The sequence below is a fragment of the Lygodium microphyllum genome, chromosome 25 (assembly GCF_053477565.2).
Source record: "Lygodium microphyllum isolate KBCC chromosome 25, Lygodium_microphyllum_v1.1.10, whole genome shotgun sequence".
NCBI lineage: Eukaryota > Viridiplantae > Streptophyta > Polypodiopsida > Schizaeales > Lygodiaceae > Lygodium > Lygodium microphyllum.
Genome location: NC_141159.1, coordinates 57,900,529 through 57,927,237, shown reverse-complemented (window position 1 = coordinate 57,927,237; position 26,709 = coordinate 57,900,529). Strand labels below are relative to the sequence as shown.

At 41.8% G+C, this 26,709-nt stretch overlaps 1 long non-coding RNA gene across 1 annotated transcript; it reads right to left on the bottom strand.

Moving 5' to 3' along the window:
- Window positions 1-9,657: 9,657 nt before the first annotated feature.
- Window positions 9,658-10,399, bottom strand: LOC148014254 (uncharacterized). Its single transcript, XR_015688609.1, has 4 exons — window positions 10,284-10,399; window positions 10,092-10,174; window positions 9,891-9,976; window positions 9,658-9,780 (listed from the first exon to the last, which is right to left on the bottom strand). It is a non-coding gene; the product is annotated as an uncharacterized LOC148014254 (long non-coding RNA).
- Between the last annotated feature and the right edge of the window lie 16,310 nt (window positions 10,400-26,709).

Below are 26,709 nucleotides of genomic sequence, written 5' to 3'. Positions count from 1 at the left end.
ATTAGGGTAGAAGATAAGATGATGTTATTGTTTTCCACTAGCCAAACTTCAGTATGAATGTGTTTAGGGTTTCCTTGATGAATTTTTGTTGAGAGAGAGAGAGAGAGAGAAAGAGAGAGAGAGAGAGAGAGAGAATATTTTGGATAGAACAGAAGATAAGATTTGATGCTAATTAGAGGTAGATTAAAAGCCAAGATTACAGGCTGATTAGGGGTTGATTAGGGTCTATCAAGACTGAAAGCAAGAGAAAGAGACAAGAATCAACTGGGTTTTTAAAAAAAACACAGATATAGTGAATCAAAGGGGTGTAGTTCTGCTAATTTGAATGTTAATCCAAGTTAACATTTGCATACTTTTTTTTTTGCAGAATGCAGGTGCAGGATGTACCAAGAGAAAGAGAGATATTCACTTTCAATTGGAGGATGAATATGCACCAATGTTCAAAAGAACTGTGGAAAGAGATGATGCAATAAGATGCAGGATGCAACAAGAAAGAAATGCAGGGAAAAAAAATGTGGACCTTTGGGTTGATGGGTGCATTTATCCACCCAATCCACTCACTCGAAGGCCACCACAATTTGAAGGGCTTACATCATTTGTAAAGTTTGCTTGTGAAGGCAATGAAGGATTGTATGGATACACATGCAGACTTGTCACACAAGGAATAGCAGGGGCTCATCAAACCTTGACAAATATGCAGACAAGATTACAAGGGAATATGCAGTCTTTGATGGAAAAGGATAGATTATTGGCTGAGAAGGATAGAGAGAACCAGAACCTACAACAAGCAATGTCTGTCATTGAAGATGCTATGCATGCTACACACATGCAGAATATGGAGTTACAGTCTAAAGTCAATGACTTGGAGAAGGAGAATCAAAACATAGAGAGGAAGCTCACAAAAACTTTGGAGATTGGGCCCACTTTAAAAACCAAAGAGGCACGTCGGCGCATCCGATCCGGTAAACCAATTGGCCAATTAGCCAAAGGAAGTGGACAATATCATAGACGGATATATGCTCAATCTACTACAATGAGAAATATGTTTCCTCATGCAGAGAATGATACTATTGCCAAAGTCCTTAGCAAGAATATGGTAAAAAATGCATTGGAAAATCGTAAATTCAGGGACATTGTGGATGGTGTTGCTAGTGAACGTCTTAGGGATGTGAGCAACTTGTTTACTGCTACAGATGCTCAGGGATTATGTGACAAGGTGGGAATGAGTTCTGAGTCATATAGTATGCTCTATCAACAATTGGATACAGGTTTTAAGCAAGTCTTCAATACTAAGCGAGTAATGCCTCTGCCAAAACCATTTCACGTGAAGAAGGCTCGAAAACAACTAAATGAGAAAGTTTTAGAACTAATTGGTGAGCCTACGCATCTGGAACACACACACATATTGAAGTATGGTTCCAAAGAAGTTGCCTTTGTATTGAATGCATCCAACAACTTTGTATTGGATATATGTAGGGTTCAGATTGCTATGGTCAAGTTTTACAATATGTCTACGGAAGAATGTAGAGACAAGCTTAAGTTTGTCCTCAAACTTGATGAGAGTGAGATTATCAAGGGGCAAAAACTTGAGCGTGTGAGTATAACACTTATGAATCGAGCATTGGATCCCAACATCGATGAAAAACATCCTTTATACTTCAGTGTACAATCGGAGAATGAAATATGGTGGCTTGCAGCATTTGAAGTACCAAAGGAGGACCATGAAGTACTTAAAGTTTTTTTAAACCTCACTAATATACCCAGTGTTATTCAACAGCAAAATAATGGAGTAGTTTTACATGTTGAGGGGTTTGGGGACTATCAAGTTGAATGGCATCTTGCAGGTGATTTAAAAACATTGAAGTGTATGTTTGGTTTATCAAATGCAGCAAATGCAAAATTTCCGTGCATATACTGCATGCAAACTAGGAAGAAAGGGAAAGATGGAAAGAAAGAATGGCTTGCCAAGGCACGACAACAGGGTGCTCCGACACGTGATCACAAAGTCATGAGAAATGGAATGCTAATTCCAGTGGATCCAAACTGGCGCCCTATTTTGGAAATACCACTAACAAGGGTTCACTTTTGCACATTGCATTGTTTGGTTAGAATAATTGAGAAGCTAGTATATGAATATATATGCTTTGCATACAAGATGCAGCCCGTGTCAGAATCTGATGCTACATGCAAGAAGGTAGAACAAGTCCTCTCTGAAGTTGGATTGCACGGAGGCCAAGTAGAAATAAAAAAGGACGAGAAAAAATCGGGGAAGAGTGGAAATGTTCCTTGTAAACCATGCTTTGGCGGACCCAAGGCTAGGAAGTTTTTATCTCCACCTCGAGATGAGGAAGGCAATATACTAGTAAAACAACCAGAGAAGTACGAAGCATGGAAAAAGTTGCACCTTGCTGTTTCAGATTGGAGCAATGGGGGACGAACGAGGATTGTGAAGGCAAAAGTGTGGATACACCTAGATAGATTAGCAGCTCTCTTACAGAAGTTGGGGTTTATGGATGGTGATGCCAATGCATTTAAAGAGACAGCTGCTAAATTTCATAAGTCCATGGTGGAGGCATGGACTACAAATAGCATAACACACTACATGGTCAGTATTATCACCATTGCAAAAAAAAATCATCATTTCGAATTACTTTGTGTTTCTAATCTCTTTTCTTGTGCAACATATACTTGAAGCACATGGTCCATACTTTGCAGATCAAGGAAGTTTGGCAATATGGTCAACTCAAGGCATGGAAAGATCTCAATGGCAAGCTCGCTGTGCTTTTCAAAAGGCAACTGATCATGGAGGTGGCATCAATGATTCCAATTCTATGAGGCAATTATTCCAATGGTGGTATAGGAGACTAGAGATACGATACGAGGAAAAAGAAAAGAAGTCCAAAACATCTCAAGCAGAATCTATAAGTAGGGCAATATATGAAGTGAGAAAAGCAAGATATGAAAACAACACAGCTAGACAACGGCACGCAGAATGGTTGGCAACCCAAGAGAGAGATGGCAAAAAATGGAGACCTAGATAAAGATAATAATTTTGATGCATTTAGAGTCCACAAGAGAGCACAAGTCCCAAGGATATGACACATCAATACTCATATCTCTAACATGAGATGTCTTATAAATTTTCTTTAAAATTTCAAAGGTTTGTCACTATATTTTTCAAAGTCGATTTTGAACTTTGTTTTTTAATTATGAAAAGTCCATTTTGAAATCCTAAGACAAAGATATGAAAATTCTAAACATTGGAACATTCATTGGCCTAGAGAGAGAGGGGGGGCATGAGGGGGGTGTCAGGAGATAGAGAGAGGTAGGGATGGGGTGGAGAAATGAAATGAAATGATAAATTTAAAATTCATTTACACCACAGTAAGTTTGAAAGTTTCGTATTTAAGTCGTCTCTCCTTTCATTTTTTCCCATTGCTCTCCACTCTACCCTCCACCTTTCTATCCTTCATCATCACAGCCATGGCACGTTCCAAGCTTCCTATCAAAAAGGCGCCTGCGAGAGCAAGAGCTCAACACTCTTCCGAATATAGTGAGCGTACTGTGAGTGACAAAGATCCCCTGGTGACCGATAACGGTGGCCCTACTGCAGCCAATAATGGTGGCGCTACTGTGGCCAACAATGGTGGCCCTAGTATGGTCGATAATGATGGTTCGCCATTGTCCAGAAATGGTGGTCCACATGCTCCAGCTGCTCCACCTCCCACTACTGCTCCAGCTCGTAATACACGCCCTCCAACACATAAAAAGCGAAGATGGAGACCAGGCACAGCTGCGCTACGCGAGATAAGGAAATTCCAAAAGAGTGCCGACTTGATTATTCCTAAGGCACCATTCTCCAGGTTGGTGCGAGAAATACTGCAAGATCTACAGTCAGGGCATCATCACAACTTCTTTTCGAGGAACCAGGCAAGGAATGTGGGGCGATGGTCAAGCCAAGCCTTGCTTGCTCTCCAAGAAGCAGTTGAAAGCTACTTGATTGATCTAATGAGTGATGGTCAACTTTTAGCCATTCATGCCCGAGGTATCACTATTAAGCCCATAGATCTGGTTCTTGTTCGCAGGATCCGCAATAACAAGGATGCATTTAATCTTAATGTCAACAATATGCTTTGAGAAGCTACCTTGTAATTGGATCTATGTTTTTAGCTCAGGTTTGGTTGTAGATTGTAAGGATCTTAGTTTTGGGTTATCTTTCCAATAGACCTTCAAGTATTTGATAGTAATGGCCTGCAAAATGGAGCTAAATTTTCCCTAGCTCTAGTTGTACTTGGTGCGATGCACTATCTACCGTGTATTTCATAGTTTCGCAATGCTAAATCCAATATGTGATATTCTATTTTGACCATGTTTCGCATTGTGTGAATTTTCAAGTTTCCAATTTTGTAAGTAGTTTTGTTGAGGATAAATTCAATGTGCAACCACGTACACGTCGGTGATCAGTTGTACATGGGCCGATGCACTATATCCTTACTATATTTAGTGGTTTGGCAACAGTATATCTGATGCGATATTCCATTTTACCCATGATTTATTTTTTGTCAATTTTTAAGTTTCCAATGTTTCGCATTGCGAGGTTGACAATACATTTAATCTGCAGTTGCACACACTCATTATCAATACATTTAATCTACAGTTGCGAGGTTGACAATACATTATCAGTGCAGTATAATGCAGTTAACGCATTTTCAAAAAAAGATTGAACCGTCAAATTTATAAATCGGAATCTGGTGAAACTTCACCCTCATGCTGGGCATTAGAAAAACTCATTTATATTAAAAATTTGGCCCCATCAGAAGCCTCTGGGTCACCTGTCCGGAGGCTCGCGTCTGGGGCCCTGAATCAGGGCCCCAGACACGAGCCTCCGGACAGGTGATCCAGAGGCTTCTGTTGGGGCCAAAAAAATTTTGGATGGTTGATGTGTCCTTGAGGAGCTTACATGTAAAATTTCATGTGAATCGGAGCACTGGTGATATTTTTCCTAAGCGTGGATTCACTAATTGAAATTTTAGGGTTTTTGAAAAGTTTGGCTATAAGTTTAAAGTTTCACCTCATTTTACACATTTCACTTTTGAGTTCTGAGTTCTCTCTCCTAGAAGACATGGTACGCACCAAGCAAGCGGCCCGGAGATACCCCCCTGGAAATTCCATACGGCAGCCACGTCCTCCAGCTCCACCACCACCACCACCACGCCAGCATCTCAAGCGTCGATGGAAGCTAGGCACAGTGGCTCTTCGCGAGATCCACCACTACCAGAAGACCACTCACCTCCTGATACAGAAGGCTCCATTCCAGAAGTTGGTGCGGGAGATCATGGAGGGCATACTGATCATGAACAACAGGAACCAGTTTCCAAACACATCACGCGCGAAACAACCGGATCGCTGGACTGCCCAGGCCCTCCTCACACTACAAGAAGCTGCTGAAGCCTACCTCATCGACTTATTTGGAGACTCAGTCTATGTAGCGGTGCATGCAAGGAGGGTCACTGTCACCGAGAGGGATCTGCGGATAGTCAGGTTCTTTCGGCGATGGAAAGATAGTCCTCGCGGAGGTCAGCAAGGATAGAGGTGTACAAACTCAAAAGCACATGGAATGTAGCTTCTAAAGACATTTTGTAAAGCCTTGGTTGTAATGGACCCCATGTAAAATTGTTATTAATACAAATACAAAGTTTTTGGCGCGTCTTATTTTTATTTAGTTACTTGATATTTATTTTATTTACGTCGTTGAGTTATCGTTACATGCGTTCGAACAAATACATGTTGCGCACGAATTCGATAAAGCACTGTGTATTAAATTTAGGGTACGAATCGTGTTACGTATAAATTCGATAAATAAATATAACATTCAAGTTAAAAAAAACAGTAAATGTCACGTATCACAAACTGCATTGCACGCGAATCCAACAAACATCAGTTTTCATTACTTGAAGAGAATATTACAAAGTGCAGTACATCAGTGATGCGATATCAGTAGGCAATAAGTACATCTATTCTCTCCTAGGCTTCTTGGAGCTAGGCTCCCCATGGTCAGAGCTATTCTTGATCATAGGCAACAATACATTTTGCCCCAATAGTTCCTGTCTAATGATAGTGGGGTCTTCAACACCGGCAACCATGCCACGGGCCACCATGGAGAAAAGTGGGCCAGACCTAGTACTCGTGAATAAGTAGAGAAGCTTCGAACGTCGAAGCAACACTACTTTCTTCAGGCTGGAGTTGGTCGGGATGGTCTTGAAGGGCCCAGCCTTTGTTAGTGCCCTCAACTTCAAGAAGTTCTCTACAAAAGCAGGGGAGCATGTCTTATGAAATACAATAATGTCGTTGACAAGCTGCCCAACATACTCCTTCAATGCCGAGTCTTGCACCCTTCCTTGGCTACCAGATCGGCCACCCTGCCTAGATGAAAACTCATCTATATAGACAATCTCCTGCAACACACAAGTTCAATATCAGACTCACTATGCATGGAGTGTGCTGAAGATATATAAATCATATTCATATGAAACTTAACTAGTAGGGCCTCTAGGGCACGGGAGCACACACATGTGTTTTTGTCGGGATCGGGCCCCCAGATGTGCCCTCGCCGGAGATTCAGGCCCCCAGATGCGAGCCTCCGGCGAGGGCACATCTGGGGGCCCGATCCCGACAAAAACACATGTGTGTGCTCTCGTGCAGATTCAGGCCCCCAGACGCGAGCCTCCGGCCAGGACACATCTGGGGGCCCGATCCCGACAAAAACACATGTGTGTGCTCCCGATGCCCTAGAGGCCCTACTGGTTAAGTTTCATATGAAACCGAGAACATTACCTTCGTTGCATCATCTATCTGCCGCTGTAATGGAGCATCCAGGTCTGCTCCTGCCACTGGGCTGCCCTCGTCTCTCTCCTGGGTAGGCACTGCATAGTCGGGTCGAGGACCAAAAAGGCTTTCCTGCAACCGCTCGAACTCCTCATCAGAGATCTGATACTGTGGCGCCGCATCCTCAATCTGCTCCTGGATGCTCACAATGGCAAAGATGTCATCGATGCTCGTGCCATCATAACGAGCCACCTCATCAACATGTGGTGGGGCATCCTGTAAATCAAAATCTATGAAATCACTAGGTGCATCACGCACCATGATACAGTATAGTTCTTCTTCCCTAAGCTCCAACAACTCTAGCACATCCTGCATGAGTAGATATTCCACCCCCTTGATGGTGATAGCATGGAGAGAAGAGAGGGGTGGCTCTTCGCTCGTGGGCATCTCATCAGGGCAGGGAGGTGGGTGCACAATGGCCAAGCTCTGTGCTGTCTCAACACTCAGATCGAGAGTGATCTCCTCAGGCTCCCTCTCAAAGTACTCTAATAGTGGCCGAGAGGGTGCATCGATGTCCTCGTCACTGTCCTCTTGCACCTCAGTGCACATAACATATATGGCAAAGGCGGCATCCCTCTCAATGAGATCCATCGTGACGTGGTCCTGTGACGAGGTGGGCACTGCTCTAGCGCGGAGATGTTGCCCCACATGCACCAGGGCTCGACTTATCACCTTTGCATGGCTGGATCCGGCACAGAAACTATACAAAAAATCCATGGGAACCCACCTGAGAGTGGAGTCGGGAATAGAGCAAGTGAGAGGGTTCACTGCATCACAAAACAATGCTAGTATACTAGAGTCAGGGTCTACAGCGGAAAGCGAGCTCTCTAGACTCAAGGTCACGCAAAACCTAGGGTATATCTGGTCCCCTATGTGTGCGTAGCATGTGGAACTGATCCATGCGGCGAAGGCGGGAGTGGTAGCCATGGCACACAAAGAGAGAAGGAATGAGAGCACAAGTGTAGGGAAGTGGAGAATGAAAGCGAAAATGAGTTTGGAGTTATAGCTTTTATGTGTCTAGGGTTTTAAATAAAGGTTATTTATAAAGTTATTAATTCTAAAGTTTCAAATTAAAACTCTTACCTTAGTTTCTTTATTTCAGTACTTTAAAGTCACTGTTAAAATTACTCATACAGACAAACGCTTCGTTCCACATTATGATATCCTCGAATATGTTTGGGTCGCTGAGTATATTCAAGTCTAACAAGAGAAAATATATAATTTTTTAAAGAAAATAAATCTAAAATGCCTTGAAATTCCCTTTGGATCCAATTTAATATTAAAATGTAATAAACGAGTAGCAGAGATGCGCTACAATATATCATTGTGCAAAGACAATATTCTCTAGATTATAGACCTCTAACCTGCAATTTAATTATGATTTTTAACTGCACGATTGAGTAATTACAGTATGTATTATCGCACGCTTGGATCACAGTAAACTAAAATTTAAAGTACTCAGAAGTTCAAAAAAGGTATGTATTCGCTCTTTATAAAGTTTTTTTACAAGGATTCCACTATCTCAAGGATATGTGGAGAAGCACATTGTTTACATGTCATGGATTGCTCACTACGAGTCCTGACTTTTCTATTATCTAACTTGAAATAGAAGTTGTAGAGGGGCTCACTAGACATTAATTGGATTTCTTGTCTCAGAAAATAAATGGGCCAATGACTCTCTGCACTGACTACGAAAGGATTATGACCACTCCACAAGATTACCACATCTACGAGCGCTATATGTGTGTCATCTCGGATATCTTGATCCAAGCTGATCCACTCCCCTCGCAAAAGTCGCCATCTTCTATATCGAGAGCGAACGCACAGAGTTTGTCTAGCAATGAAATACCTATAATAAAAACAAAAATAATGGTAAGTGATCAATGCGACTAACATAACAATTCATCTAAGCGAGACCTATGTCAATTAAATCAAGGTATGCAAAGTAGTAAAAAAGTTTTACCTGAATGTAATATCAGATTGGTTGACCCTGCACTCAATCGTCTCATCAAAATGTGTTCTTTTGACTTCCCAAGACTCACCCAATAGCTGACTCATCCATTCCTCGAATGGACACTTGCATTAATAAGTAATCTTTGTTTTCTTCAAAACATCACATGAACCAAACAAATGTGCAAACAATGAGAATGGAATAAACCAATTAAGATGCACATCTTTGGAGCCTGTGGTGGGTTTCATAGCACTATTGATGTCAGATTTTATCTTCGACTTGCAAGCTCCTGACAACTCCAAGCTACCAATGAACCATTCACCACTAGACAGTGGCGGCAATGGGACATGCTGCAATCTCTGGCTTTCTACCACATACAATGAATTATAAAAAAAGATATTTTGAGTGGCAAGTTGACTTATAGAGGTATTATCATAGATCAAAGAACCTATCTCTTCATGCCAAACATGTATCTTGCCGCTTAAACATTCCACATTCTGCCATTCATGCAAAGTCGATGGATATAGAGCTATCAATCAAACAAGACTGAATTAGAATACTACAAAGACTTTTAAAAACAACTCTGATACAAAAGAATAATCAATGATAAAATTTAACAACTTACTGTTTTGTTTATAATTTGCAATGTTGTTCTTGTCGTGTACAGAGATTTGTTTATGCGTATAAACATGTTGAATCAACACTTCTGTTACTGCACTTGTGCCATTAAGAAATTTTCTGAACTCTAGAATTCTACCTTTCCAATGTTTGCTAGGGTTTGCAACATCCTTGCGCTTGACCTTGAAACTCCCTCGAGTACTTGGGTGCATCAAAATCCAATCCAACTTATAATACTTATCACAAATCCAATTACTGCCATTATCTTTCCTGTTGAAGACCTCCACTGCAAGTATGCTACTGATATTTTTCCTTCGTGAAGACATCTGTAACAACCAAATACAAAAGTTACCTATCAACATGTGTTTAATTTGCAAATGTTATCTCCAAATGAAATTAAAATTAAATGGATCAATTTAAAAAAGAAACATTGTACCTGTAATTTCTTTCACAAAGATCCCTAGATATGTTGAACAAGAAGTTGACTTATAGCAAGACCATTGTTCCTTCACTGACAGATTCCTGTAGTACAAAAACAAAAGAAATATTGGGTCAACACATACATATAACTTATATAGGCTTTGTCCAAATGCGTTGAAATTTAACCATGGAACAGTAGTAAAAAATGGCAATATACCTGTGGCTTTCTCTGCAAAAAATCCCAAAGATGTTGTAGAAGTTGAGTTCTTAATAAATCATTGTTCTTCACCCTCGGAGATTCTTTGAGTAAAAAAACAAAGGAAAGCTCAGTATGCATGTAACTTGTATACATTTTGTCTAAACGAGATAAAATTTAACAGTGGAGCAACAAAAAAACAAGACAATATACCTGTAACTTTGTTTACAGAGAAACCCTAAGATGTTGAAGAAGAAGTTGAGTGTTCAAAATCCCAAAGATGTTGTAGAAGTTGAGTTCTTAATAAATCATTGTTCTTCACCCTCGGAGATTCTTGGAGTAAAAAAACAAAGGAAAGCTCAGTATGCATGTAACTTGTATACATTTTGTCTAAAAGAGATAAAATTTAACAATGGAGCAACAAAAAAACAAGACAATATACATGTAACTTTGTTTACAGAGAAACCCTAAGATGTTGAAGAAGAAGTTGAGTGTTCAAAATCCCAAAGATGTTGTAGAAGTTGAGTTCTTAATAAATCATTGTTCTTCACTCTCCGAGATTCTTGGAGTAAAAAAACAAAGGAAATCTCAGTATGCATGTAACTTGTATACATTTTGTCTATACGAGATAAAATTTAACAGTGGAGCAACAAAAAAACAAGACAATATACCTGTAACTTTGTTTACAGAGAAACCCTAAGATGTTGAAGAAGAAGTTGAGTATTCAAAATATCACTATTATTGACTGTAAAAGACTCCTAGAGCATCAAAACAAAAGAAATTACATGTCAAAGAATGCACATAACTTGCACAGGTTTTCTCCAAACGAGATAAAACTTTACCATAGAACATCTATGGAAGAGAAAAATATACCTGTAGAGTTTTGTGAAGAGAATCTTAGGGCTTTGGTAAAACAAGCTCTGCTCTCATAAAACACATGAATCTCTCTCTGTGCTTGTGCAAAGCAAATGAAATTTTACAGGGTTATAGACATGGAAAGAAACAGTGAGGCTGTAAAATTTCGTCAGGAAAGAAGAAGCGGGGAAAGAGATATGACAAATTTGAGTTCCGCCTAAAAAAGAGGGGGAAACTGAAAAGGGGAGAAAAGAAAAGTCAAACATAAAAAATAAGAAAATGAAAATTCGAGGCACAAACTTCCAAGAAGTGACAGCTTTGTACTCCCCTTTTCCCTTATTTTATTGCTGAGGGAAGATTTGGTCCAAGATATGGCTTGAAGATTCATGTTACATGAATCTGGAATCCCAGCTCTCTCATTGGTTAGGCCTATATTTGTTTATTCACTCCTTAAGGGGCAAAAAAGAGAGTCCATATTTCTCCTAATGACTTTCTTCTTTAGTAGATCAGTCAGAGGCGCTGCAATCAAAGCATAGTTTTTGATAAAGATCCTATACCATCCTGTCAATCCAAGGAAGCTACATATTTCTTTGACAGAAGTTGGTGTTGGCCATTCCATAACGTCTGTGACCTTGGCTGGATCTACCAAAATTCCTTTCACTAATACAATGCATCCCAGATATTCAATCTGTCGCTTGAAAAATGCACACTTCTTCTTCTTGGCATAAAGCTTGTGTCCTCTCATTGTTTCAAGAATAATGTGAAGTTGGGATTCATGATCTTTTTCCTGCTTAGAGTAGACTAGGGTATCGTCAAAGAAGACGAGTACGAAGTCATCAAGATAGGGCCTAAAGATATCCTGCATTAACCTGTTGAAGGTAGTAGGAGCATTTGTCAGTCCAAATGACATCACTAGGAATTCAATGTGTCCATACCTTGTGCTGAATGCAGTCTTCAGGATATCTTCTTCCTTGATCCTTATCTGATAATATCCAGATCTGAGATCTATCTTAGAGAATATCTTCGCACTTTGAAGACGGTCAAGTAGTTCATCTATTCTTGGAATGGGGTATTTGTTTTTAATGGTTGATTGATTCAACCCTCTGTAGTCAATGCATAGCCGAAGCATTCCATCTTTCTTCCTTTGGAACAATACTGGAGCTCCCCATGGCAAACTGCTAGGACGGTGGATGTATCCTTGGTCTAACAGTTGCTTGAGTTGCTCTTTCAGTTCAATAGCTTCCGGGATGGACATCCTATACGGTCTCTTTGCGACTGGTGCAGCTTCTGGCGTCAGCTTGATTTTGTGGTCGACTTCCCTTTGAGGAGGAAGTTCTATCAGCTCCTCAAGAAATACGTCTGCGTATTCCTTTAACCATGAAGGTTCTTTCCCAAATTCCTGATTCTGATCTAGCTTATTCAGTTTAATCAGATAGACAGGTAGACCCTTTCTAACAACTTTTATTATCCGTGTTGCTTTTGCCAACTGAATTTTTGGCTTACCAGCCTCTCCTTGAGTTGTAACTAGTTTCCCTTCAAAATTTCGGAAGGAGACTTGGCCCTTTCCACAGTGGACATGGGAATCATTGGGTATTAGCCAATCCATTCCGAGCAAACATTTGTGGACACCTAGGTTCATTACCTTGAATCTCACCGAAGTCAGCTTCCCACCCAGTAGGAATTTCACCGTAGCAGTTTGCCTAGTACAAGAGACCTCATGACCATTTGCCAATCCACAAGTAAGGTAGGTGAGTTTATTGTGGCTATCCCTAGCCTTTTTGCACAGATCGGTGAAATGAAGGAATGTGTGCTGCCATAATCGATTAGGGTTTTGAAGCTTTTTCCTTCATAATCCGATGGAGTTTGGATCACTGAGAATTGGCGATTCGGACCCTTCTTGTGAAGAGCGGCATGAATCATTGCCCTCTCAATGTCAGCATCCATGGATGGATCTTTTTCATTTTCCAGCTCCTTGTTGGCAACACTGGAGGTTCTCCCTCTGGCCATGACGGTGGCTCCTTGCCCATGGGCGGCTCCTTGGAATGGCCCTTGGCGATGTCCCTTGCTAAGCTTGGGACACTGCCTCTTGAAGTGTGCGGGCTCATTGCAATGGAAGCAACGGAGATTGCAGCCATTACCTTGTGTAGGAACAAAGTTGTTGATAGCATTAGTCCTAGCTTTCTTCCTTTGTTCCTAATTCTGACCATGCGCTCTCTTAATCTGAGCCCTATACATTCCCTTGTTTTGATCCTTGTAGGGCCAAGTCTTGTTGTTCCTTGGCTTGGTCCCTATACAATTATTGGCGCAGCTCTAATGAGTGCATCTTGTAGGTCCGTTGGGCACATTGATTCCAAACGAGTGCTTATGGGTGGATTTAACCCAGCACTAAACTTTGACACATGTTGTGTCATATCCATTGAAGGCGCGCACTTTAAGAGAGAGACAAACTTTGAATAATATGCATCAAGGGATAGTCCAAGCTGCTTCAATTCATAGAATTCGTTCATCTTTTGTGTGCGGTAGGCAGGTAGTAGATACTTTCCCCGCATAGCTTCCTTAAGCTTCTCCCAAGTGATTGACCCTTTAACACAATATTAGTGAGTTTGGGAATCTCCCAATTCCCATCTTTTGAATACTAAAAAGGTAGCACCCAGATAACATGCCCATAAATTTCTCAAAACCATATGATGTAACCTATCATTGGAAAGTGCTTGAAAAATGGAATCTATTGAGCTATAGAGCGCTTGATTTGGAGTTATAGTGTTCAAGTTATGACAAATCCAAAGATTTGACCACATGTCCCAAACTTATGAAAAAATCCCATATTCCCCAATATGGTGTTCTTTCGAGATCGCTTGGTCTCTGCACCACTCTTTCCACCAAAGTCTTGCTTCGCCTGTAAGCTTAAGTTTGGTGAGCATAGATTGGTTAGCAGGTGCAATTCCTGCTGCCTCAAAGTAGTCCTCCATGGACTCAATCCAGATCTCAGCGTCAACTTGAACAATCCTTCCCTTGCCATCGAACTCAGGTGGCTTAATTTGTTTGAGAAGGAACTTCTTCTCTTGAATCATAGCTGTACTTAGTGCAGGGGTCAGACTTGGAGCCTGCACTTGGGGTTGCGCCTAGACAATAAGATTCTTTATGTTAAAACTTATCAAACGTTTCCCATATTACGTTAATATGACCAGCACAGCTTTTAGCCAAGTGACCTAATCACTTAACTCCTTTGCCAACATTTACAAATAGGATAGACAACAGTAAAAATCTTGTTCATTCATGAGGGCGTAGCCCTTTGAGTACATTTATTTTGGAAAAGTAGAACAAGCTGATTGGTACATCAATTTGGGGAAAATAGGATTGTGTTACAATCGGCTCAGGGACTGAGTAATAATATGGAGTGGGGTCATGGATTTTCAAGAATCGATAATTCATAGGAAGCTTAGGGTATCCCTTCCTTTAATACCCGTTCTTCTCATAACGCCCTAGCACTTTGATTTTGTCCGCTCGAGTCACTTCTTCATACACATACTTGTTCTGCTTGATTTGCCGACTGCCAACATGTAGGGTTGCGTTTGTGTGAGCTTCGACAAAGATGAACAGCTTCACGATCTTTAAATCCTCCATCCACTTTATTCTCTTCAAGTTGGTCTGAAGGTACGCAAGTCGATGGGCTGCTATGTAGTATATTCCTGATTCTCCTATCCACCTCCGTTCCGTGTACAGGGGTGAAGGATTGTAGATACGGTCTAGGATATTCATCATGCCTAGCCTTTGGCGATAATCCAAAGCACGCATTGTAGTCATAAACATAACCTAGAACACCAAGAATTTGTTCCATGCTTCGTGACTCTGCAATCCAGCATCAATAAGAGAGTAAGAAAATGTTTTCAACAGAAAAAGCTGCTCTATTCCACTCACCTTCCCCTGGCTGTCCCCTTATCCCCTTTACTTTCCTCCATTAAGTTCCTTTGTAAATCTTAGATCCTATTGGTTTGCTCTAATACCAACTGTAACGTATACGCTTATCTGCTTGCATGATATGTCTTAGCAGCCCATCCGAAGGAGTGTCTAGAAGGCTCTACCTGGCGCTCACACGGAATGACACAGGGTTTGCGATCTAGGTCTTTCCAAGTTTGCCTCAAGCGGAAGTGTCCAGCCATTCCCACTTGGGATCGACCTGAGGTCAGGGTTCCATTCCCACTTGGGATCGACCTGAGGTCAGGGTTCCTTTCCTATCAGCAAAGTCTCTAGGAAAGAGCTAGCGTCGAGCTCCAGATATACCACTTTGCATAGGAAAAACAAAGTTGATGCGGATTCATGCTGCATTTGGTTCATGGAGAATGGGAAACGAGAGGGATGTGAAGCTCAACTTCTCTACTGAACAGCATAGTCCCATTCCTTTCCCCTAAAACAGAATAAACCAAAAAATCTACATCTACTGATACTAGGTCTTCATTGTCTTATTATCTCATCATTTGAGAAAAGTTCCCAGCCCTTCCGTAGGACAAACTTAAGTCACGTTCACCGCACTTTCCTCAATTTGCTTTAGTTATCTAATTACCTAACACCTTACATTTTTTATATGCAAAATCAGCTTCCTTAATTAAACAAATTAATCACGAGTTCCTTCACGTAACTTAGGCACTGACATAAAAAAAATGCCAAGCAACTTCCTCTTTCTCTAATAACTACTCTTTATTTATAAAAATCCTGGACTACATCCAATATCACGTCCGAAGGCTATCCCAGCAATCTACAGGATTGCTGCTCTAAGTTCTGCCCATTGACTAGTACATGGGCCTCGAGATCCCATCTCGAGACACGTCGGCCTCTTGTACGGGATCCGGAGGCAAGGGATTTATAGCCAGAGCCTCCCCTGGCACCAAAGCGTTCTCCCGCTCCAAGCAGTACCCACAGAGAGACATCTCGCGGTGGGTTAGGTCCATATACCTAGCGTAGCTAACAACCCCCTTGGATAGGGCCAGGCATACAGTTGGAGGTAACTATTTGATGGGACCTAAAATGGGCTGGCACACTGGCTCATGCACTAGCCGAACCTCTATCATGTGCTCAACAACCCCATGGCCTCACGGCCAAGAGCGTTGATGACACATACATCATACATTACCTTCCTAAACATCTTGCATTTGTATCATGTCTCATAGTCCAACTCTAACCCAATTAACACTCCTTAGAGGGAGTCCTAGCACATTGCCAAATAGCATGAAGTACAAACATAGGAGGTCCTCCCACGGCTGACTGCCGCTACCTCACTACGACTCTCCTACACCTTGGGGATTGGCCCCTCGATGCGTCGCTAAACATATATAACACAATATCACACACATTTCCACTCAAGGTACCAATTGATCGTATCCAGGATTGTACCTTACCTCACTCTCTTTCCGCTAGACCCAACGCCTAGCCTGCAGCTTGGACAACCTTACTCACTCAACGTTGGTCATGTTCCTCTAGAAAGCAATTGCCATGCATCTAGGAGATATTGTCTGATACCTTTTAAATTTCTTAATGATTCATGCAAATTGTGAATGCCCACGTGCTCAAACAATTAAGAAAATCAGCATTGGTATTTAGTGCAAAAGCATTCTTTCAATGAATTTGACTATCGCTCGTATGCTGCGTTGCATGAACCTAGCACCGAGAAACCCTCATGCTACTAGGTTCTTAATTTTTAATTATCGACCAACCTAAATGGTATACATAAAAAACCAGCATGCTTTTCATCGCTTCATTCAGCATTTAAACACCTTTTATACACTCTACCCCCTCACCTGTTTAGGTTGTGTATTATTGATCGGTTTAGGGTTCATTTTTTTCATTTTTATTGTATGAAAAGCAATAAAAACTCACTAAAACATAAAGGTAGGGCTGAACTGAGGCTAAACCTCATACTTCATATCCCCCATACATCCACAAACATGAATCTTATTTTTCCTTAATTTTCGACACTCAAAATCCATTTTTCCCTTTTTTTTTCATTTTATCTATTTTTCTTATATTTTTTCGCAATATTAAATGACTGAAAATTAAAAATGAGTTGTGGGCTGTGGCCCTTAGGTAGATTTTCAGCAAAAACACAAATTTAGTTTGTGTGTCTTACTATATTTTCCATTGATATATCAAAAACACCCAATTTTTCCATATTTCGCATGTTTTACGGGTTTTACCCTATTAATTTCATCCACAACACTTATGATTTTCTGATTTTCTGAGCATAAACTGATCAAACTCATAGCAAAAAACATTATGATGCATAATTATCCCATGGGAACAAATATTCATGAAGCAAATTGCATAAAATATCAATTTTCTATATAAAAATGAGATTACCGTTCTTTGCGGGTTGCTGGTTTTTATTTGCCATATCTCGGGACTGATTTCCAACCACCATTAATGTCCATGACAGTCCACAATTAGCAATATTCATTCCTCTTGAACCACGGAGCAATCCGGTCTTCATTGGACAAGCATCTGTCATCCATTCTTCTTCTTCTTCTTCACCACATGAATTTGCCCTTAGAAGAGAGAGAGTGAGGAGAGAGAAAGACTGAAATCAGAGATCTTCATAGAGACCACCATTTGACGTGTGAAGACAGGCGATAAGATCAGCCAAGAGAGGAAAGATCAGCCCCATGATCGATTGTATAGGTTGCTTTCAGCCTACATACTCCATCTCCATCATGAGAGAGCGCAAAAAACGGCCGCCATGTTGCTCCACGTTTTTTCATCCCTCATTCTCTCTCCACGTTTTTTGCTTCATAAGGTGCATTTTTTTTTTTTGGGGGGGGGGGGGGGGGGGGGATCCAAACTCAAAAGGCATGCTCAATTTTGGCCTCCCAAGTGTCCACCTTTTTATATCTTGACCATTTTGTGGCCATTTCCCCGTCCGGACTCCGAATTGAGCTCTGAAAATTCTTGGGTGTCCGGCTTGACATCCTGCATTGGCCGATAACTCTTGTCAACCCGCAGATAGTCTGAAAAATTATGAAAAATCAACAAGTGTTGCTCGGGCACCTTTAAAGCACTTTGGCGCTTAAAATCGTCCTAGATCGAGCCGCCGCCTTCGACGTTGAATATTTTTCCCTTGATATTCGTAATTTTTAGCTATTTTTAAGTACTTATCGGCACCAAAATTTCGCTCTCATTGGCGACCACGGGATAGGGCGACTTAGTCCGTCGAACCCACGATAGATCTGCACAAAACAACCAAAGGAAGCATCAAGCTGATACAAAATAGATACATAGTAAACACAGTACAATGCTCACCCTACCCCCTGACAAAACCAAGGCATGACATCCACAAGGAGTAGGCCTAGCATGATATGATAAAAGATCCGAAGCTAGTCACTAACCAACTGCTCCAACACAGCCAAACTAAAAAGAACTTTCAAAGAGGTTGCCCTAAGTGGTGGTCTGAACTACCTACCTAACTAAGGACAACACAACTAGGAGCTCCTACTAGGCGAGGACTCCTATAGCCTGAGCAAGAAGTATTTGTTGTTTGCACATCTCTTCTTTTAGGGTTTTATTTTATTGACATACTCGTGCATGTAAAAAGGAGGGAGCTGAGCGTAGTGACCCAAGGAGAACAAGGCATCGGCCTCAAGACCTGTCTCGGTACCCAAGGACCTACCAAGCCCTCGCAAGGCGACACTTAATCATTTTCTGACGCTCACTTTTATTTTCGCTCCAACCTTCCTTATTTTCTTTTTCCAGCAAGAAGCCACCCCTAGGAAGACAAGGTATCGGCCCCGGGTCTGATTCGTCCCCAGGAACCTACCAAGCCTCCACGAGGCAATGATCAACTGCTCATAAATTTTTCTCTTGTCTTTTGTTTTTTTTTTTAATAGGGGCTAGAACCCCTTTTTACACACCTTTGTATATTTTTATTTTCTTTAAGAGAGTCGGGGTTTCTTTTCCTTTATCATCATTATTTTTCTTCTAGTAGGCTTCGCTAACTGCCTCACAACTAACAAGAACTCCTAGAACAGCTGCCTAGTAGGCTAGCAGAACAGGGTCACTAGGACTCCCTTCTAAAACATGTCTTTTAATGCCTGACAATATCGTTACAGGAGGCCATGACCACTCAGACCTCTCTCAAACATACTGAACCTAATCCTGGGACTTCATGCCTTGGACGCCGGTCCCCAATAAGAAACGAAAAACCCCTTAAAAAGTACACAAACACACATAACATACAAACCACAGTACTCATAAAGGAGAGATACCACCTGGATAGGGCCACAAGAAGCTTCCACGCAACAAAAGGCTCCTTCCAAGCGCTTCTTCAAACCTGTCTAGCACAAAACTCAAACAAGAAACCATTAACCGCACCTGCACTAAACAGACAACTGACCCTCTTGGCCTAATGAAATAAAGCATTCAAAACCTCACAACACTGGCCCTCTTGGCCTAATGAAATAAAGCATAGTAGCACCTACATATCCTTCCCTGGAATAGTGCAGATATACAATAACGTGCTCCTTTCCAAGGAGGAAAAACAGGCTCGTAGCCCTAAACTAAATGCATAAGGTTATGACCCATTCCTCCTGCATAGATAGCAAGAGGCGTACGCATGATATGTTGTCTAATCAACCTATGGGTCCCAGATAATAACGGCAGATTGGTCTCGGCTACTCTCTGCATCACCCATATCAACCATCGTCTGCCATATATGGCATGTTCTGATAACATTTCCCATAAGCGACTAGGTCCTATTTCATCATTGATAACAATATCTAGACTAGGACCACAATTAAAGAAGAGGTCTTCTTCATAAGCAAGATTTGCTAATGAATCCGCAAACTGATTCCAATAACGTGGAATCAGCTGAAAAGACACTCTCTCAAACTCCTCTAGTAGGGTCATAGCAGTCCGATGATACATACAGAGAATGGGATTCCGCACTGTATATGTCCCATCTAGCTGATTCAGGATCAACTGGGAATCCCCTTTTACTAACAATCGACGAATACCACCTTGTTTAGCAATATACAGTCCCATAATCAAGGCTTTATACTCTGCCATATTGTTAGTAAATCCTACCCCGAGATAAGCAGCTAACTTCATCGTCACTCTACATCGGGGATCTCAGATTACTACTCCAACACTTCCTTTTTTATTAGGGCCCCTGGACACTGTCAAAATATAATGTGTACGTCCATAATGGGTGTACACCGCCGGCCATGGCGAACTCCTCTATTCGTAATTATGATAATCAAAGTTTAGCATGTTGAGAGGATGAACTGACGACTCCATCCCACCTTCTTCATTGAACTCAACAGGGATACTTGTCAACAGTCGTAAGCAGTGATGGAAAAAGACTTTGATCTCCCACACAAAGGTTCTGTCTTCTTGCTCAATCACTTTATACCATTTGCTCCACCAGATGAGTTTCCCCTGATGGTATCTTTGCTCCAAATATGGGTGCTCCAAATAAGGGATTAACCAACCCATCCACCATATTTTAAGCTATTTTCCGCAGGTCTCAGATCATTCCTAGCATGGACCTACAATGCATTTTCTTTGTATTAGCATACTTAGAAATAATAAGGTTTAATCTTATTAAGATTAACCTTATTCTTAAACTCTACTCCCTGTAGATCAGCTAATAGGGCTATAGACTTATTCATCCCTAACCTGACGATTTTGTAGGGGCCATCCCATTTAGGTTCCAATTTTCTTGGGAACAGCTCCCTACGTGCATCGTGATACAAAACCAGTTGTCCTTTCTTAAAGGTGTACTTCTTCGCTTTTAGGTCATGCAATTGTTTCATTCGACGTTTAGCCACCTCTTGATGTAATAGGCTTTGCAACTTAATTTCATCTAGGTGTGCTAAAGTCGTGAATCGCTCTAATAGGGCGTCCTCATTATCCAAAGAATGGTTTATTATGAATCTAATTGTTGGCAACTCAATTTCTAAGGGTAAAACGCACTCCTCACCAAAAACTAGTTTGAACGGCGTGTGGCCAGTGGCTCGCTTGAACGTGGTATTATATGCCCATACCACCACATACAACTATTTGTCCCAGTCTCGTTTCTTCTCAGAGACTATCTTGGACAAGATACCCACAAGCTATTTATTAGTACTTTCAACTTGTCCATTTGCTTGCGGATTATAAGGAGTCATTTTATTGTGCTTGATTTGCCAAGCCTCAGTCAAGCTTTTGATCAACTTATTCAGGAAATGGGTTCCACGGTCCGACACCAATTCTTTCGGGGGACCAAAACGGCATATTATCTGCTCTAAAAGGAAACTAGCAGTTTCTTTAGCATCATCTTTCCTTGTTGCACATGCTTCTAACCACTTTGTGAAGTAGTCAGTTGCTACAATAATATACCTCTTTTGCGCAGTCAACGACGGAGTAATAGGACCCACAAAGTCTATTCCCCACTTCTCAAATGGAAGTATCGCCATAATAGGGGTGAGTGGTCTTTTCCTATTCTCTTGACTATCATGTCGTTGACAAATATCGCATCTCTTAACATACGCGAACGCATCCTGAAAGATGGCAGGCCACCAGTAACCTGCTCTTAAAGCCTTTTGTGCTGTAAGCCGTCCAGCAAAATGACCTCCGCAAGCGAAATCATGGCACTCTTCCAAAATGAATGGCACCTTGTTAGGCATCACATATCGGCAATAGATATCATCAACCCCTTGCCGATATAATGTACCTGCGATCAAGGCAAACTTTAATGCCTACTACTTAATTTTCCTTCCCTCAGCTTTAGATAGTTCGGATCCAGCCTCTCCTGTCGATAAATAATGCGTTATTGCAGCATACTAGGAGGGAATAGATGCCGTATCTATTTTAAATAACAACTCCATGTCACTACTTTTAGCCTGCATAGATTCTTTCGGCTCCCCAAAGTCCACAAGGCATTCCACGATGCCTTGCAACCTTGGTGGCTTACTCCTGATTTCATAATCAAACTCCTGCAAAGTGATTAACCACTTCGCTAGACGATCAAGCGGCTGCAGCTTATTCATCAATAATCGAAGCCCCTCCGCCTTCGTATAAAGCACAACTTTCTCATAGAGAATATAATGCCTGAATTTCTTGGTCCCAAATACCATCGCAAGACACAACTTCTCCATGTAGGTATAATTGATCTCGGATACCCCCAGCTTCCGGCTAGCAAAAGCAATCGGGTGATACCACTTTTCTTCCCAAATTTGGGCTAAACAGCAACTTATTCTATGCATGGTGGCTGCTAAAAATATATAAAATACCTCACCTCTTTTAGGTGCTTTTAAAACGGGAGCTTTTACCAGCTCCTGCTTCACATCCTCGAAAGCTACCTTACAAGGGTCGCTCCATACAAACAAACAGCTAAAGAACAATAGATTTGTAAGCGGCAACGTTCTTTCTGCCAATGCGTTTATGAATCTACGGTAATAACCAACCGAGCACAGAAAGCTATAAACTTCTTTCGAAGTGCGTTGTGGACCCATGGCAACTATGACTTTGACCTTCTCGGGATTTGTCACAATTCCTCCCGAACTGACCACATGGCCCAGCAAGAGCCCATAAGATACACCAAAAACACACTTCCATGGGTTTAGAGCGATGCAAAATTTCCTACACCACTCAAAACATTTTCGCGAAATAATCAATTGCCTTTCTCTCACGATGGCGGCCCCTAAGTCATCAATAAACACCTTCAACTCTTCAGGGGATATGTCACCGAATGTCTTATTTGCTGTTCGTTGCCACGAACCAAGCACATTGCATAAACCAAAGGCCATCACATGGTACGCAAAAGTACCAAAGACAGTAATAAAAGTTGTTTTCAACTTGTCTTCTTCTGCAATTGCCATCTGGTTATATCCTGCAAAGCAATCCATAAACAAGCATATCTCCCTACCCGCTAATTGATCCAAAATCTAGTCAATAAACGGAAACGGGTAGTAATCTTTAACTGTCTGCTTATTTAGCTCTCTAAAATCTACACATAATCGGATTTGTTTATTTTTCTTCTTTCTGATCACAACTGGCGAACACCAATCCGTGTGTTGCACAAGAAAAATCAAACCCGCTCTCCAAAGCTTCTGTACCTCTTCAAACAGCCCATCCCTCAGTTCAAAAGGCATACGCCTTACTTTCTGTTGTACAGGGTGGCTTCCTTCCTTCAACAGAATTATATGAACAACCAGGCTGGGAGGAATGCCTCTCAACTCATCATAACTTCAAGCAAAGATATTGCGGAATTCTTGAATCAAGGACACATAGTCCTCCCTTTCTACTGAACTGAGCATAGAACCTAATTTAATTGGCCACGAATCATCAGGCGTACCAAGGTCCAACTCAATCACATCCACATCTCTTATACGATCTTGGGCCTCTATCGGCTTGTTCATAGTGATCTGGTAGATGTCTTCCGTGGTGGATCCCTCTTTGGACTCATCACTCGATGATGTCTCACTGCAGATAAATCCTCTAATGTCTCCAATTCTGTGGAAGATAGAGAAGCTCTCTCACTCTGCGGTGGAGACTCAGGATAGGCATCAATCACCACGCGCTAGGCACCTCTGCCAAATATCAGTCAACCGGCGGGTATATCCACTTGGCAGTCCGCTTGCAAGATCCAAGGTCGTCTAAGTAATACTTGGTAACTTGGATGCCCTTCAAAACGAATCACCCTAAAGTCCAACAGACATTCTACATTTGCAACAGTGACATGGACCTTAGTAATGCAGCCTTCCGGCTATCTCAAACTATCATCCGCCATTCTGAGAATTGTGGAGGTATCTTTCTGGATCGCAAGACCCAACCTTTCCATTATTTCAGAACTCATAATGTTAATAGATGATCCTGTGCCGACAATGGTGTAATCTACTAATATCCCATCGACATAGACTGCAACCCTTGGGCAATGCTTCTCAGCATGCTCGAACTAGTCATCACCAACTCGCGCAATACCCAAAGGTTCTACGATATACCCGGTATGCACGATCTTTCTAAATTCCTTGCGTACTCCTGGGGAAAGCTTAATAATCTATAAAAGGTTCACATCTAGCTTGACTTCGCAAAGAGAGCTCGCCAAATCGAATTCATGATAGTTCGGCAAGTTCGCTTTTCATGCCAAAACCATCCGCTCTTTAGGTCACTGAACCGGCTTTATTGCCTCTTTTTTAACTTTCACCTTCTTCCTCGATGGTTCCTTATCCTTCTTAACATCGGCTTTACTCTCCATGGGCTTCAGAGGTCCCCCCTCCATGGCATGATCCAAAACTTGTGTTCCTTTGTCACCCTGTTTAGGGTTTCCGTCGACAAGCTTATCCTTATCGGCCTCTCTACCCTTTTGACCTCTTGTAAGGACAACTCACAGATTAGAGGTTTCAGCGTCATTAACGTGCATAGCCTCAATCAAACTAACCCCACTACCACTAGGCATCTCCTCCATTGTAGTCTTTGGTCGTTGGAGTATTTGCTTAGGTCCGTCTTCTCGCTGGGAATCATTTCCTTGTGCACGATAATTAACAAGCCATGGTTGCCGACTACCTCGCTAAAGGAAACTAATCTTACTCAAGCAAGTGGTTGTTAAATGGCCGGATTTTCCACAGATGTCACACTTGACATTTGGGCAATTTCGTAGATAATTTTGCCCACCACACCATTTGCAGCTAAACCTCGAAGGTGCACCCTCATCTAGGTATCTACTTCCTATCAAATTTTGTTGTTTTTTAAGAAAGTTGACATCAACGACTATTTGCCGATACTGCTCCGTAATCATGTCAGTATAATGCTTCATCATGTCCTTAACCTCGCCAAGAACATTGGAAGTGCTCGACTCGTAGCCTTGACCATTACCTTGTCATTTCATCGGCCTAACAACTCGATTAGGCACTGGTTGTTGAACCACAGGCATGGTATTAGGATTAATTGCCTGGCCTCCACCATTTGGAGCCATTTGACTGCCCGTAGGCATCAACATGCTAGGGGGAGCTGGTAATAAAGGCACATTCTACATCATGTTCCCTCTCCCATTAGGATTAACCATCGTTATCCCTTGGCTACTACTGCCATTGGCCGTCGCCATATTATTTCCAAATGCTAGACCCATATTCGAATTGCCTCAAGAGGCATAGGCTACTTGTAGTCGGGATTCCACTTATTATGCTCGTGTAATGGCAGTATCTATATCCCCCAAAGGGACACTACTCAACTGCAACTGGATATTAAAGTCCAAACCATGCAGAAAATATTGCAATTGGGCAGTTTCGGGGATAGGAATAGAGGTGTCCAACTTACGGAAAACCTCTTTTAGTTTCTTCGTATAAGCACGAATATCCTCGTGTGGTTCTTGGCGGGTCACGTAGAGTACACGCAACCAATATTGCCCACCCCTTTCAGCGGCAAACTCCCTTTGAAAAGCTCCATTAAATGAATCAATATTCAATATGGTTCCGGCTTCTAAGCCATGATACCATATGGCAGCTCTTCCTTTGAGAGTCATGTTGAATAACATCATTAAATGTCCTTCTTCTTGGATGTGATAATTAAACATCAGCTTTTGAAACTCCCTGATGTGGAGTTCCGCATCTTCCTCAACTAGCCCATTAAAAATGGGTAGCGGGTAACCTAGACCGGTAAATCCGTCGTTCTTGCAGGAATTGCAATGGGTTGTGCCATGAGGGAAATTGGATTTGCACTAGAAATAGGGGACAGTGGGGTTACACCTCCTGCACTTGATGTAGACTGCCTTATGGAAGAAAGGGGAGCACTAGAGCTTCCACTTTCTCCTAACTTATTGCTTGTGGCACCAAGACCACTAGATCCACTCCCTCGTAAGGGTTCAGCACTGCTACGCTTAGGGAAATACCTCCTAAGAATTTCAACACATCGCCTAGCTCTTTCGTCTCTCTCTTGCTTTTGGATTTCAGCTAGACGATGCTTATCGATGAATAACGGATCAATCTCAGTATCATTTGGCATAAACTACTAACTGGTCCCTAGACAACCAGGATTCGAGGGCCGCCACTTCTAAGTGGCTCCCGGCAGACGCACCACTGATGGGACCTGAAACGGGCCGGCACTGGCTCATGCACTAGCCGAACCTCTATCATACGCTCAACAACCCTACTGCCTCGCGGCCAGGAGCGTTGATGACACATACATAATACATTGCCTTCCTAAACATCTTGCGTTTGTATCATGTCTCATAGTCCAACTCTAACCCAATTAACACTCCTTAGAGAGATTCTTAGCACATTGCCAAATAGCACGAAGTACAAACATAGGAGGTCCTCCCATGGCTAACTACCGCCACCTCACTACGACTCTCCTACACCTTGGGGATTGGCCCCTCGATGCGTCGCTAAACATATATAACACAATATCGCACACATTTTCACTCAAGGTACCAATTGATCGTATCCAGGATTGTACCTTACCTCACTCTCTTTCCCCTAGACCCAATGCCTAGCCTGCAGCTTGGACAACCTTACTCACTCAACGTTGGTCATGTTCCTCTAGAAAGCAATTGCCATGTATCCAGGAGATATTGTCTGATACCTTTTAAATTTCTTTATGATTCATGTAAATTATGAATACCCACAAGCTCAAACAATTAAGAAAATCAGCATTGGTATTTAGTGCAAAAGCATTCTTTCAATGAATTTGACTATCGCTCGTATGCTGCGTTGCATGAACCTAGCATCGACAAACCCTCGTGCTTCTAGGTTCTTAATTTTTAATTATTGACCAACCTAAATAGTATGCATAAAAAACTAGCAGACTTTCCATCATTTCATTCAAC